Here is a 12521-nt window from a genome sequence, read left to right as displayed (position 1 = left end):
CACTGTAAAAAATTATCTTGTTAAATTGGTGTATAACGTCTCGCTAATATCAGGCTTAGCATGCTATAGCCGGAAATGCAATTCGGCTCCCGGCAGCACGTGCTCCTGCATGTGGAAAAAGATTTTTTTAATGCCAAAAAAATCCAAACAAAATTTTTATGTGTTCTTTGTCACATCCAAATGCTACCTAGAAATTTTTAGGCAAAAAAGTTATGCACTTTGGCACCCCACTTCAAAAAGTTATACTCCAGTGACCAAAGCTTCCCACTACGTATGCACAGCAGTCATACACGCAACATTTTGAAGTGGTTGTGTCAGAACAATGAAGAAACCCACGCATCACAAGTAGTACTATGTTAGGGCATCTCCAGCCGTTGGCCCCCTAGGGGGCGTCTAAAAGCGCCGCCTGCGGATGAGCCGGCGCAAAAAATGGCTCTAGGGGCGAGTCGGTCCCCAGCCGTCGGCCCCAAGGGCCGCCCCCAGGCGCGTATTAAAAAACAAAAAAAAAGAAAAGAAAGTTCGGCGAAGTTATGATAAAACTAGTTAAATTTCGGCCAACCATGGCAAATTTCGGCGAAATTCGTCCAAACATTACATTAACCTAATCTAAAAAAAGGAAAGGGGGAAGTCGTCGCCGCCATCGTCGTCGTCGGCCTTCTCCTCCTTGACGCGGGCGCCCCTGCTGGACCCCTGCCCGGCGTCGCCATGGCGAACAGGCGGCGGCGCGTAGTCGTCGTCGTCGCTGTCGCACAAGACGACGACCCTGCCTTCCTCGCGGCCGCGTCGGCGCTCCTCGAAGCGGCGTAGGGCGGCGCGCTGGCGCTCCTTCTCCTTCTCGCGGCGCGCCTTCTCCATCGCAATGGAGTCCTGGCGCGCCCATTCGAGGGCGGCGTCGTCATCGGCGGCGAACTCGGCCTTCACCGGCGCCAGACCCTGCTCTGTCTTCACCGGCGCCAGACCCGGCTCCGTCTTCGGCTTGACGAAGCGCGGAGGAGCCGACGAGGGGGCGCGCCGGCCGCCCTCGTTGATGACGATGCCGGCGCTGCGAGTGCGCCGGCCGAGCGGCGTCTCCGCCGCGGGCTCGGCCTTGACGCCGAGCAGCGCCGGAGAGCCGGAGGAGTGGGAAGAAGAACGGGACGACGAGGAGGAAGAAGAGGATGCGCCGAACCTTCTTGGAGCCCATGGCCCGGCGCGTCGGTGCTGCGCCGGGGCGGCCACCCTCGCCGGGGGGTACGCCAACGGCGGGTCATTGCCGCCCTCGAGGTACGTGAGCACGCCCTCGAGTGTGCGGCTGGGGACGCCCCACCAGAGGTAGCGTCCCTCGCTGTTCTGCCGGCTGCCGACCACCGGCGCGCCGTTGGTGGACGCCAAGCGCTGCTGTTGGCGGCGCTCGAAATACGCCGCCCAGGCCGCGTGGTTGTCGGCGGCGTACTGGGGGAGGGAGAGCTCGGCGTCGGTGAAGGACGCGTGCACGATGTCGACCTCCTCGGCGAAGTACCTCGGGTCCGCCGCGGCGTCGGGCAATGGGGGAATGGGCACTCCCCCGGCGCTGAGTCTCCACCCCGTCGGCCCGGCGCGCATGTCCGGCGGCGCCGAGATGTTCGCCTGGAACAGGAGCCACGACTCCTGTTTGCGCAGCGAACGGCGGCCGAAGCCGTTGGCCGCCGCCGTATCTCCGGGGAAGCGCTCTGCCATGGTGAAGGTGGGGCTGGGCGGGCTCGGAAGAGGTAGAGGGAGGGGCTGGGCGGCGGCACTCGGGGAGAGAGGAAGGGCTGGACGGCGGCGAGGGGCGGGGCTGGTGTGGGCGCAGGTGAGCGGAGGCCGCCGTCTTTTATAGCCGGGCCGCGCCGTGTGTACGCGTGCGAGGGAATGGAGGCGTCGGCGCGCCGTCCCGTGAATGCGCCGCCCGTGAGGAATCAATGGCAAGGCTGACCGGCGGCAGCCTTGCCATTGATTGCCCGCGGGAACCGAGGCCGTTGGGGGAAGACGAGGCGCCGAGTCGCTGACGCGGCTGACCCGCGTCTTTTTCACGCCAAAACAGCTCGCCCCGGCGCCCCCGGGCGCCCCCCAGCGCGCCGGGTTCGGCCTGGGTCCGCCGGCGCTGTTTTCGGCCCAAGCCGGCGAAAATCGAGCTCCTGGGGACACGACTGGGTCGTTTTTTCTGCGCCGGCGCGAAAAAATCACCTGGGGAGGCCTTCCTGAGGGCGCGGCTGGAGATGCCCTTACATCCCATGCCCAGCACTAGATTGCTGCTGCCTCGACAGAGTATCAGAACTCGGGACTCTCCCAAAGTTGACGTGCGGTGATGCATGTGAGGCCGGGGAAACATCACGCGTAGTAAAAGGGGTTCAAGGTTTTCGTCTTTTCCTGCAGCGCCACTTGTTCTGCAAAGCTGACGCGCACTCCTCACTGCCGAGTTTTGTGGGACATCTATTTTGTCTAGATTTGTCTGTTTAGGTATGGCAATGGGATGGTGTCCGGTCATTTTTCTGAATCTGTCGGCCGTGCGCACAAAGCGCGGACGCATCTGGTCCGGCACAACAGGTGAAGGCCCTAGAGTATGCAAATAAATCAAACGGTATAAATAGTTCCATGTCCAAGTAAAAACGCAAACAAATAGTTCCACATCCAAATAAAAACAACAAATAGTTTTACAACCCAATCGAAATGGTCTAGATAGATTGAAATTAAATAAATCGATGCATCTATGGTTGCCAATGCGAGTCCACATGTGCTCAATCAAGTCATCCTGGAGTTGCATATGAGTATGCCAATCACGCATTTCACGATGAAATTGGGCAAACTGTTCAAAGGTTGCCGGTTCTTAGTGCTCATGCTCAACATTATCACCTTGGAAATCAAACCCTTGGTCGTAGATGCTGTCATCACGCTCATCCTTCATAATCATATTGTGCATGATCAGACAAGCAGTCATCACCTCCCAAAACTTCTGGGTGCTCCATGTCAGTGCAGGGTATCAAAAGGTACCCCATCGGGATTGAAGCACTCAAAAATCACGCTCCACATCCCTCCTGGTACTCTCTTCTCTCCTTACGGATTAGGTATTGTTTTCACAAGAGTTGACCATTGATGATGGATACCATCAGCTAGGTAGTATCCCTTCTAGTAATGGTGGTCATTGTTCTCAAAGTTGACCTCTTGAGAGTGGCCTTCCGCAAGCCTTGCGAACACTGAAGAATGTTGGAGCACGTTGATATCATTATGAGAACCACCCATGTCGAAGAAAGAATGCCATATCAACAGACCTTGTGAATCCACTGCTTCTAGTATGATAATGCACATTTCACGTGCCTCTTGTACTGCCCCTGCCAAGCAAATGGACAGTCTTCCACTTCCAATGCGTACAATCTATACTATCATGCATGGCCGGAAAGCCCCTCCCAACATTGATCGCCAACAACCTCTCTGTATCAGTGCCAGTTGGCTCCCTTAGGTACTCAGGGTTAAACATTGCCATCACAGCTTTGCAGAAATTCTACATTCATAGGAGGCATGTGGACTAACTCATACGCACATACTCATCCACAAGCAAGCATGCGAATAGTTGCAGTGCATTTTTAGTAGGAGGAGAAGCCATTCTTGCCAAGGGCATCCTCTTTGCACTCAAAGTACGGGCCATATGCTACCACTCCCCCCCCCCAATATGATTGAACACATGTCTCGCCAAACGGAAGCGGTGGCAGAACTGATGTGGTTTGTACAGCCGTCAATTCTCGAAGTAATCGGCATAGAGTAGGGCGTGTTGTGGTTCAAGGCAGGAGCATGACCCAGGATTGATCCCCTATACGGAGGTCGCTGCATAGCAATGTGGTCACTGATGACCAATGTAGCCACCACAAGCTCTACGTCATCCGATGAACAAATGAAGTTGTGATAAAAATACTCATCCCCACTATCCATGTTACCTTGTGAGCAAAGTGTCGAACACCTTGTGGTCGTGGTGGAGACACGGCCGGGGAGCAACTCGAGCTCCCCTCACACAGGCAACAGCTAAGGTTAGCGTTGGCGGGCGCACCCTGCGGCCCTACATTGCCTAACTTGTCGGTATTGGGGTCGCTGGGCGTCGGCGGCAGCCGAAGCTTCTCTTGCACCGGCTACAGCCATGAACGCTGGCAAAAAAGTCCTTCAAAACACGGATGTGGGGTGGCTATGGCGTGGCCGTTGTTTGGGCGGCCCAGCTAGAGAACGAGGTAGGCGGCCGGGAAAATGGATGCCGATGGGTGGCGGCGGCGATGGTGGTCGGCGGACGGAGGGGCAGAGGAACAGACAAGGGGCATCTGTGGCACTGACGAACGGGCTAGGGGAGGACAAAGATGCGCGTCCCGCCCGTGCGCGTGGTGTCCGTCTTGACGCGAACGCGGCCCAAATTTGGGCTAGGAATTGGTCGAAACCGGAAAAAAAACCGGACGTTTGTCTGTTTGCTTCTACGCGTTTGGCCGTGTTTTGTGTCCGTTTAGCCCCAAATAGACGTGGCCAGACAAATTGCGATCATGCGATTGTAGTTGGCCTGAGTGCACTATGGAGGACTCCAATCTTCTCCTCGTAAAGACTCCGCCTCTTCCCCATTTGAAACAGGCTTTCCTCTAAACTTTACTGGTGACGTTGGGCGCCTACCAGGTGTCGCTGGCGGCCTCCATGCAGAACGACATCGACGAGGAGCGGCGCAAGGCGGAGGAGGAGAAGACGACGTACCAGGCGCGGCTGGCGGAGGCCATCACCCTTTCCCCGGCCGGCGACTGCGTCCTCCCACCGGACCCTATTGGGAAACGTAGTAGAAAACAAAAAAAAATTGCCCTACAATCACCATAGAACAATATGAAGATGCATAACGGGTTGAGATCAACGATCGTTCCCGACTATGAAGTATAGTGGAAGTAGACAAGTCGGTGTAGATCATACTTAGAGTACCTCGAACGTCGATGACGATCCTATGAACTGCCCTCGAACGATCCCTCGAACAGAAGACCAAAAGCACGGCCTCTTTACTTTCTTGCAAGCATACGGTCTTCATGATCCGGCAGCGCTTCGCCATCCAGAGCTAATATTTGCTGGAGAATTAGAGGGAGGACTTTAGAACCACACTTGGCTTCTAATTATGAGGATTATAGGTGGCTAGGGCTAGCTCCAAAACATGTATTATCAAATAGGGAGAAATCCTCTAGTATATATAGGTTGGAGGAGGAGGACAGGGCAGCCACCAAGGGGGGAAAGTTCCCCTTGGGGCGCCGTCCTAGGGAGAGGGATTTGGACTCCCTCCCCTTGTCTAATTCGCCCCCCGCCCCCACAAGAAAAGGGGGTGCGCCTTCCTACTTGGGCCCTTACCCGGTATTACCCGATATTCACCGAAACCCTTCTGGTGACCCCGAAACGCTTTCTGAACCTCTCGGAACTATTCCAGATATTAATGAAATAATTCCGCAAATATATTCTCATCACTTCCGTGGTACCAACGCTCGGAATATCGTGATTACATTAAGCTTGTGACCCCGTAGGTTTGGTAAATCATAGACATGAACGAAACCCCTACGATCAATGACCGATAGCGGAGCCGTGGACGTCTATATCGGTCCCTATGATTACACGAATGATATTCGAGTGAATATTTGGTTATCCTGTGATGTTCCTTTTGCTTCGCGAAACTTTACAAAACCGGGTGTGCATCTGTATCCTCCTAAGTCATCACCATGCCCATTATATCATTGCTTCCATTACCGGTTTTGTTGTTCTTTCTCGTTAACGTGTTCTAGAATTCCCATTACATAGTAACCTGTCTGGCCAGACAATGATGGATGCCGTCACACCGAGGGAGCTCTAAGAATATTTGTCCATCGTCGGAGGAGCAAATCCTAGTCTTGAGTAGTCCGGTCACTTGCGAATCTTTTCGGTGAGCCTGAAAGTTGTCATTATGATCACCTTGTTACAGATGACATTGGAGGAACCCCAAAGTCCACCGTTTGGTAGGAAGTACCCAGAGACTCTCATGGTCTGAGGAACTAAAACACATGCTAACACTCCGTGTTAGAACATATGATTTCAGACGATATAAGCACAAAGTATAACATACAATTTTGGGTCGATTCAATATGATCGTTCGTCTAACGTCATACCCTCAATGTTGTTTTAGGACTATCGTTATGCTTAAGGATGATATACTAAGATTTTGAAACGTGATCACCAACAACACTTGAGCCAGTTTAAGAGGCAGGACCGGGAACCTGTTTACCGTTTATCATTCCGCACGTGGATGTGAGTTTTCCACTGAATCGCATATTTCAGGATCATAGCAGTTACAGCATAAAATATAAACTCTTTTTTGAGAGTACGCCTAGGCATACCATAGCTTTATATAAGGTAGAATTGTAAGTACACGAAGACTACCACTCGCTGCGAACAACGAGGGTAGTACAAACACCATCAACGACCATACAACACTATAAAGCACAAGCGCCTAGCCTAACAGAAAACAACACCGCGTCTCGACCCACACCGTCACCTCCAAAGGCCACCTGCTCCCACTGAACTTTGCTTGTCGACGCACCATCCACCCTGAATGCCGAAGAGAAGGTGGCGGTTAAATGGAAGGACTTGCGCCGAATCGAGGAAGACACCGTCTTGGAAGCATCGGCGACGGTCGTGCATAGCGCCATCGGGGATCAGAATAGGACCACGGTGAACACCGGAGAAGAGCAACGAGGAACGAAGCCGTGTCTCCAAACACGATGCTCCGAACAGAGGAGCGACGCCGAGACGCCACCATCCTGCCGATCCGACTGAATCAAGGCTTCCGCCTCGAGACAATAACCAAATCCACATGAGCGAGGGAAATGTTGAAATCACCTCGACGACGCCTCCAAAGAGGGGGACGACACCCATGGGTGCCATCGCCGCTGGCCCGGCAAGAGCCGTGCAAGATTTTCATCCGATCGTCGCACATCTCCACACCTCGAAGGAATTGGGCAGCACCGTCCAAGACGCTTCGCACCGCCACCACCGCAACGCCTCGCCATTGAAGCTCCATAGCCAAGGTCCGCCAACAGACTGCACAACAAGGAAAAACACCGCCCGCCAAACACCTACAACCTGGTCGAGGAACCGCAGCCACCCAACTCCTCCAGCAAGGGCTAGAACCGTCATCGAAAGCTATCATCCGCTCCAAGGTGACAGCCTTTCGATGATGGGGCACCAAGCCGCGGGCAACTCCCACACCGGCACCACCAGAAGACCGCCGCCACTCGCCACACAGCCCAGAGGTGGCCCGGACGCTCGCTGCTCGCCAGGAACTCCGTCCTAGCAGAGCCATCGCAGCTCCACCACCAACCTAGACAGTGGTTCGTGCCTCCGCCTCTAGTAAGCACCGCTGCCACCAGCCTGCCTCACCACACCGCTGTTGTCCCTGCCAAGACCGCCGCCTCTACACGTCTTCCATTGTGCGCCGTCGTCAGCCACCACCACACCGAGCCCCCCGAGGCAACCTCCAGCACCACCACCGTGCCCAGCAGCCGTGGAGGCCCGGCGTCACCACGCCCACCAGCAGCCACGCCTAGGTCCCGACCGGCCAGATCCAGATCGAGGGAGGAGGATCAGGATGGAATCGAGACCTTCGGCCGCCGCAGCTGCAGGCAACACCGCCGAACGAAGCTCCATCACCCCCGCAGCCACCGCGCCATGCCGCCACCATGCCCTCGCATCACCACACCGCCAAGCACCGCGCCATGGCCCAGCAGAGGCCCTTGGCGGTGGCGAGGGGAAGGGGAGGGAAGGAGGGCAGCCGGCGGCGGGGATCTAGAGTTCCCCCCGTGTCGCCTTGAGGAGCGACGCGGGGGTCGGCGGTCCGTCCAAGATCTCGTCTCGTAGAAAGGCAGGCTATTCTAAGCCCACTTAATTATGAATAAAGAAATATATTAATACAAATATTATTGCCTTTAGGGCATACAAATATGGACTCTCGCCGGCCCTTTGTGGCCAGCATTTATGTTTAATTATGATTTTTAGTTTCAAAATATTTTCACGCGCTTACTCAAGGAAGTTGGTCGGGCTAGCGTTGGAAGCATGCGCCGACCCAAACGCGAAAACGTACATAATTATCCATTGGGCCGAACCAAACGGACAAATCGCGGGCAAAGCACGCGTCCGTTTGATCGTCTGTTTGGAGTTGCTCTTAGATCCTAGCACCACCACTGGCCAAGACATGGTTAAGCGTGGTTCGTGAGCTGGTCTTGGCACATGCCTAGACAAAATGATTGCGTTATGTAGGACCTTAGTACTACACGGGTTGCCGACGCTCGCATCTTCATAGGGCACAGTCGTCGAGGAGTACGAGGTAGTGCTAGGCTCGGATCAGATGTCCCAGCTGGGTCTGGTCTCACTCCTATGAGTGCAGCCTCCGCTAGCTTTTGGACCTGCTTGCACTCTCACGCCCCAAAAAGAGAGCCCCAGCTCCGGAGCGAGCGCCTAAACACCAGCCAGCCGCTCTCCGCCGGCGTGCCCACCACCACGGCCGGATGGCGACGCTCGACGTCGGCTTCTGAGGAGCTTCATCGACAACAACAAGCTAGGTAACCTCTTTCCAAGCCGTTCCTCTCTCTATGTTTGAATGTTTCTACCCCACCGTGCGCATCTGGTATAGTACAAAAATGTCCCCCTTCACTCACTCACTCACTACGTACGTCTGTCGCAGCACAAATCAAAGACCCTCCCAACAAATCCATGGCCGCCGGTGGATGGAAATGGGATGTTGCTGCGGTCATAACCGTGGTTGGCTGGTTCGTGACGCCCATCATCACCTTGCTCTTGGCCAAGATCCTTGCCTTCATCGGTTTCGACGACGACTACGTGTCGCAGAAGCTCTTGCATCTGGAGACCCGCATTATCCCGGACCTGCAGCAGACGCTGCATGCCGTAGATCAGAAGAGGATGATGCAGAGGGAAGATGTATCCGACGAGTCCAAGTCCATCCTCGACAAGATGGCCACAAGCCTGAGGCACGCTCGGGAGGAGGTAGACGACATCTTCGATGACAAGCGGGAGATCGATCTCTACCGCAACAGGTTCCCACAAGGCCTCTACCCCGTTGTGGCCGCCCGCCTTGCTGCCTTCAAAAGCAGCCGCGAGTGGACTGGATGGGCCTGGCCATTACAGTGGGCAGCATGGAAGATCTCCTTGCGTTGGTTAGAGAATGCACTTCAGGTGACTGCCACTGCTATGTCCACCTGCATTGCTCGCTTGAACATGAGCTGCATGTGGATTGGGCGCTTCAACATGGTCCGGGCCGGACCAGCTCCGCCGTTGCAGTGGGTGTTGAAGATCTTGTCGTGTGGGCAAAAGGATATACTTCCGGTGACTGTTGTGCACCCCCACCAGACCAATGCTGCCGCCTCGAATGAATCAGTTCTCGAGGTTCCAGTGGCCATCTCAGATCACTTATCAGTCCCGTTGACTGCACCCTCAAATTCCTTGGGGCGCTCGCTCTCTTGCTGGTGGAGGAGCTCGTTGGGACTCTTGAAGAAATGTTGTAGATCCATCTTCTACTGGTTAGTTCATGCCATTGAGATTGCAGGCTATTACAGAGACTGGTCCTATTGCATAGTTGGCATCACAAGTCACCAGGTATACCCAGTTTCACCACCCACCCCCTCATCTCATATATATGCCTTCTATGCACAGGTGTAAAAAATTAAAGATTAAATTGCATTATTTGTAACATGGGGACAAACTCATATGGCTTTTCTGTACGGAACTCACCTACACCGTTTGTATGGTATATATGATAGACATACCGGCCTGTATGATTTGGTCCACATAAATGAACAGTGAATGTGTATGCATATGTCTGGAAATATAAGTATGCATGATCTACTATTATCATCTGAACCAACCTTTAAATGTTCATTTCTCCCAGTGCCCAGTTTTGTTCTACCAATGATTTTTGTATTTCTTGTTCCTCGACACTTTCCCCACTCGTGATCTCTTGTTTGTTATGCATTCTAGTACTCATCTAACTCCCATTGATATAACAGATATATGAGTGTCGTACTCATCTAACAGTTTTTTGCTTGCAGGATAATGCCACTGTTTGATTTTGTCCTTTCTGTCATCTCAAGACGGAACTTGAGGAAAAGAATAGAGGAGGTTGAAAAAATCGTCAGTCAACTGAAGAATTCACCACTCTTGCGTGAAGAAAGCAAGAGCGCACTGGTTGAGATGGCCAACAAGTATAGGGTCCCTGCTAGAGCTTCTAGCAGTCGGAAGGTATTTGGTCTAGAGACGTTGCGTGAAGATATCATGACAAAGCTCCGTGAGACACCAAACTCGGCTAGTAGTCTGTGTTACTCTGTGATTGGCATATATGGTGTTGCGGGGTCTGGAAAGTCTACCTTTGCAAGTTATATTAAAGATTATATAAAGAAGGAATGCAAGAAGAAACTTTTTGACACCATCATGTGCATTCATGTGTCTGAGACATTTAGTGTGGATGTTATATTTCAAGAAATGCTGAAAGATATTACCAAAGATAGTACCAAAGATTCATTCGCAAAAAAAAAAGAAGAAGAAGTACCAAAGTGTGTCCCAATATTTCTGATCATGGGGGTCTAAAAGAAAAGCTGAAGAAAGCATTATGCGGCAAACGTTTCTTCTTGATATTGGATGATGTCTGGGTGAAGAACACGAACGACCCACAACTATGGGAACTAAAATCTGTACTCGATGTTGGGATGAAAGAAAGCAAAATCTTGGTGACAGCTCGAACAAAAGTTGCAGCTGGAGCTCTGTCGGCTGATGTGCTGATTGAAACGCCTGATTTGGATGAGGATGAATACTTCAACATGTTTATGCATTATGCACTGGGTGGTAGAGATGTCCCTAATAAAGAAGAATTTTCACGAGTTGGTAGGGTGATTGCACAAAAGCTACACCAATCACCTATTGCAGCAGTAGCAGTAGCCGGGCGACTTGGGGCAAGCGAAGATATCAATTTTTGGACAAATACTGCAAACCAAAGCAAGTTGAATAACACTATGGATGCTCTTTGGTGGAGCTATCAGCCTCTTAATCCGGACATCAAGCGATGTTTTGAATTCTGCAATATTTTTCCCCGGAGAACCAAGTTGCATAAGAACAATTTAGTTCACTTATGGATTGCACAAGGCTTTATAAAGACCAGTTCTGAAAAAGAGGATATGGAAAATGTCGCTGAGCGCTACATTCAAGAGTTAGTGTCATGCTCATTTCTGCAACCAGAAGGAGCTTGTTCAAGTTCTGGCACTGAGCTCTTTAGAATTCATGATCTTTTGCATGATTTATTGGAAAATGTGGCTGGAAGTGATTACTTCAGAGTTGACAATGAAAGGAGCCAGATAGGAGAAGGTTGGAAAGGATCCATCCCTCAAGATGTCTGCCATCTTTTAGTTCAAAATTATGATGAAGAATTGATTACCGAGAAGATCCTTGAGTTGAAATATTTACGCACCCTCATTATTTATGATGTTGGAAAGGATATACAAGTTGAGAAAAAAGTTATTGAGAAAATCTGCATGAGGCTGCCAAAGTTGCGGGTACTGAATGTTTCTTACAGAGCTGGTAGAACCGGGGAACCCAATAAGTTCTTCTTCCCAGAGTCTATTTGTATGTTAAAGCATCTACGCCATCTTGCTTTCCGGACAGACGGCCCATGCATCATTATTTTGCCAGAGGCACTAACTAAACTTCACCATCTCCAGTTGCTAAATCTTGGTGATGGTGAGAACGTGGAGTTTACCTCTCTTGATCTTCTCAACCTGCAGCACATAATCTGGAAGTGCATGAACTTTCCTAACGTAGGCAAGCTGGCCTCACTCCAAACATTGCCATACTTCATAGTAAGGAATGAAAAAGGTTATGAGGTAAATCAGCTAAGGGACCTGAACAAGCTTCACGGCAAATTGAACATCAGTGGGCTTGAGAACGTTAAAAGCAAGGAGGAAGCTCTTGAAGCCAATCTAACTGCCAAGGAAGGGATCGCGACACTGGTACTGGAATGGGATGGTGATGACACAATGTGCAGTCCCGAAGTCCAAGCAGAAGTGCTTGAGGGCCTGTGTCCTCCCATTGGGCTTGAAACACTAGAAATCGATGGTTACAAAGGTTCGAGGTACCCAGGTTGGATGGTATGTAAGGAGAACGGTGGCCCCAATAATCTGCGAAGACTTGAATTATCTGTATGGATACAATGGGGACCTGGTCCGGGGCTGGAGGCTTTGTAGTTGCCACGCCCTCAGCTACTCTCTCTCTCTCAGCTCACTCACGGACAGGGGTAGGAGAAGAAGAATAGTGAACACAAGATTTTTCGGTCGGCGCACGAATGCCGCCACGAGTGTACAAACGCCCCAATCCTTTTCTTCCTTACAGTGGCTACATGGCTACACACGGCTCATACCGGCGCTTGGTGGCACGTTTCACACTGTAATCAGCAATACAGGGGTCTTTTATGCCCTGGCGCGCACACACACTCTGGCATGGTGTGT

The 12521-nt window shown here is 52.0% G+C and overlaps 1 pseudogene across 1 annotated transcript; it reads left to right on the top strand.

The window, feature by feature from the left end:
* Positions 1 to 8365: 8365 nt before the first annotated feature.
* LOC125540940 (disease resistance protein RGA2-like) lies at positions 8366 to 12260 on the top strand (annotated as a pseudogene). Its single transcript, XR_015610174.1, has 4 exons — positions 8366 to 8576; positions 8699 to 9627; positions 10080 to 10534; positions 10582 to 12260. The product of XR_015610174.1 is annotated as a disease resistance protein RGA2-like (transcript).
* Positions 12261 to 12521: the final 261 nt, after the last annotated feature.

This window comes from Triticum urartu, chromosome 1A (assembly GCF_056163025.1).
Source record: "Triticum urartu cultivar PI428250 chromosome 1A, HENAU_Tu73, whole genome shotgun sequence".
Lineage (NCBI taxonomy): Eukaryota > Viridiplantae > Streptophyta > Magnoliopsida > Poales > Poaceae > Triticum > Triticum urartu.
Note: the sequence above shows the minus strand (reverse complement) of the source record. Positions and strands in the feature narration are given on the sequence as shown.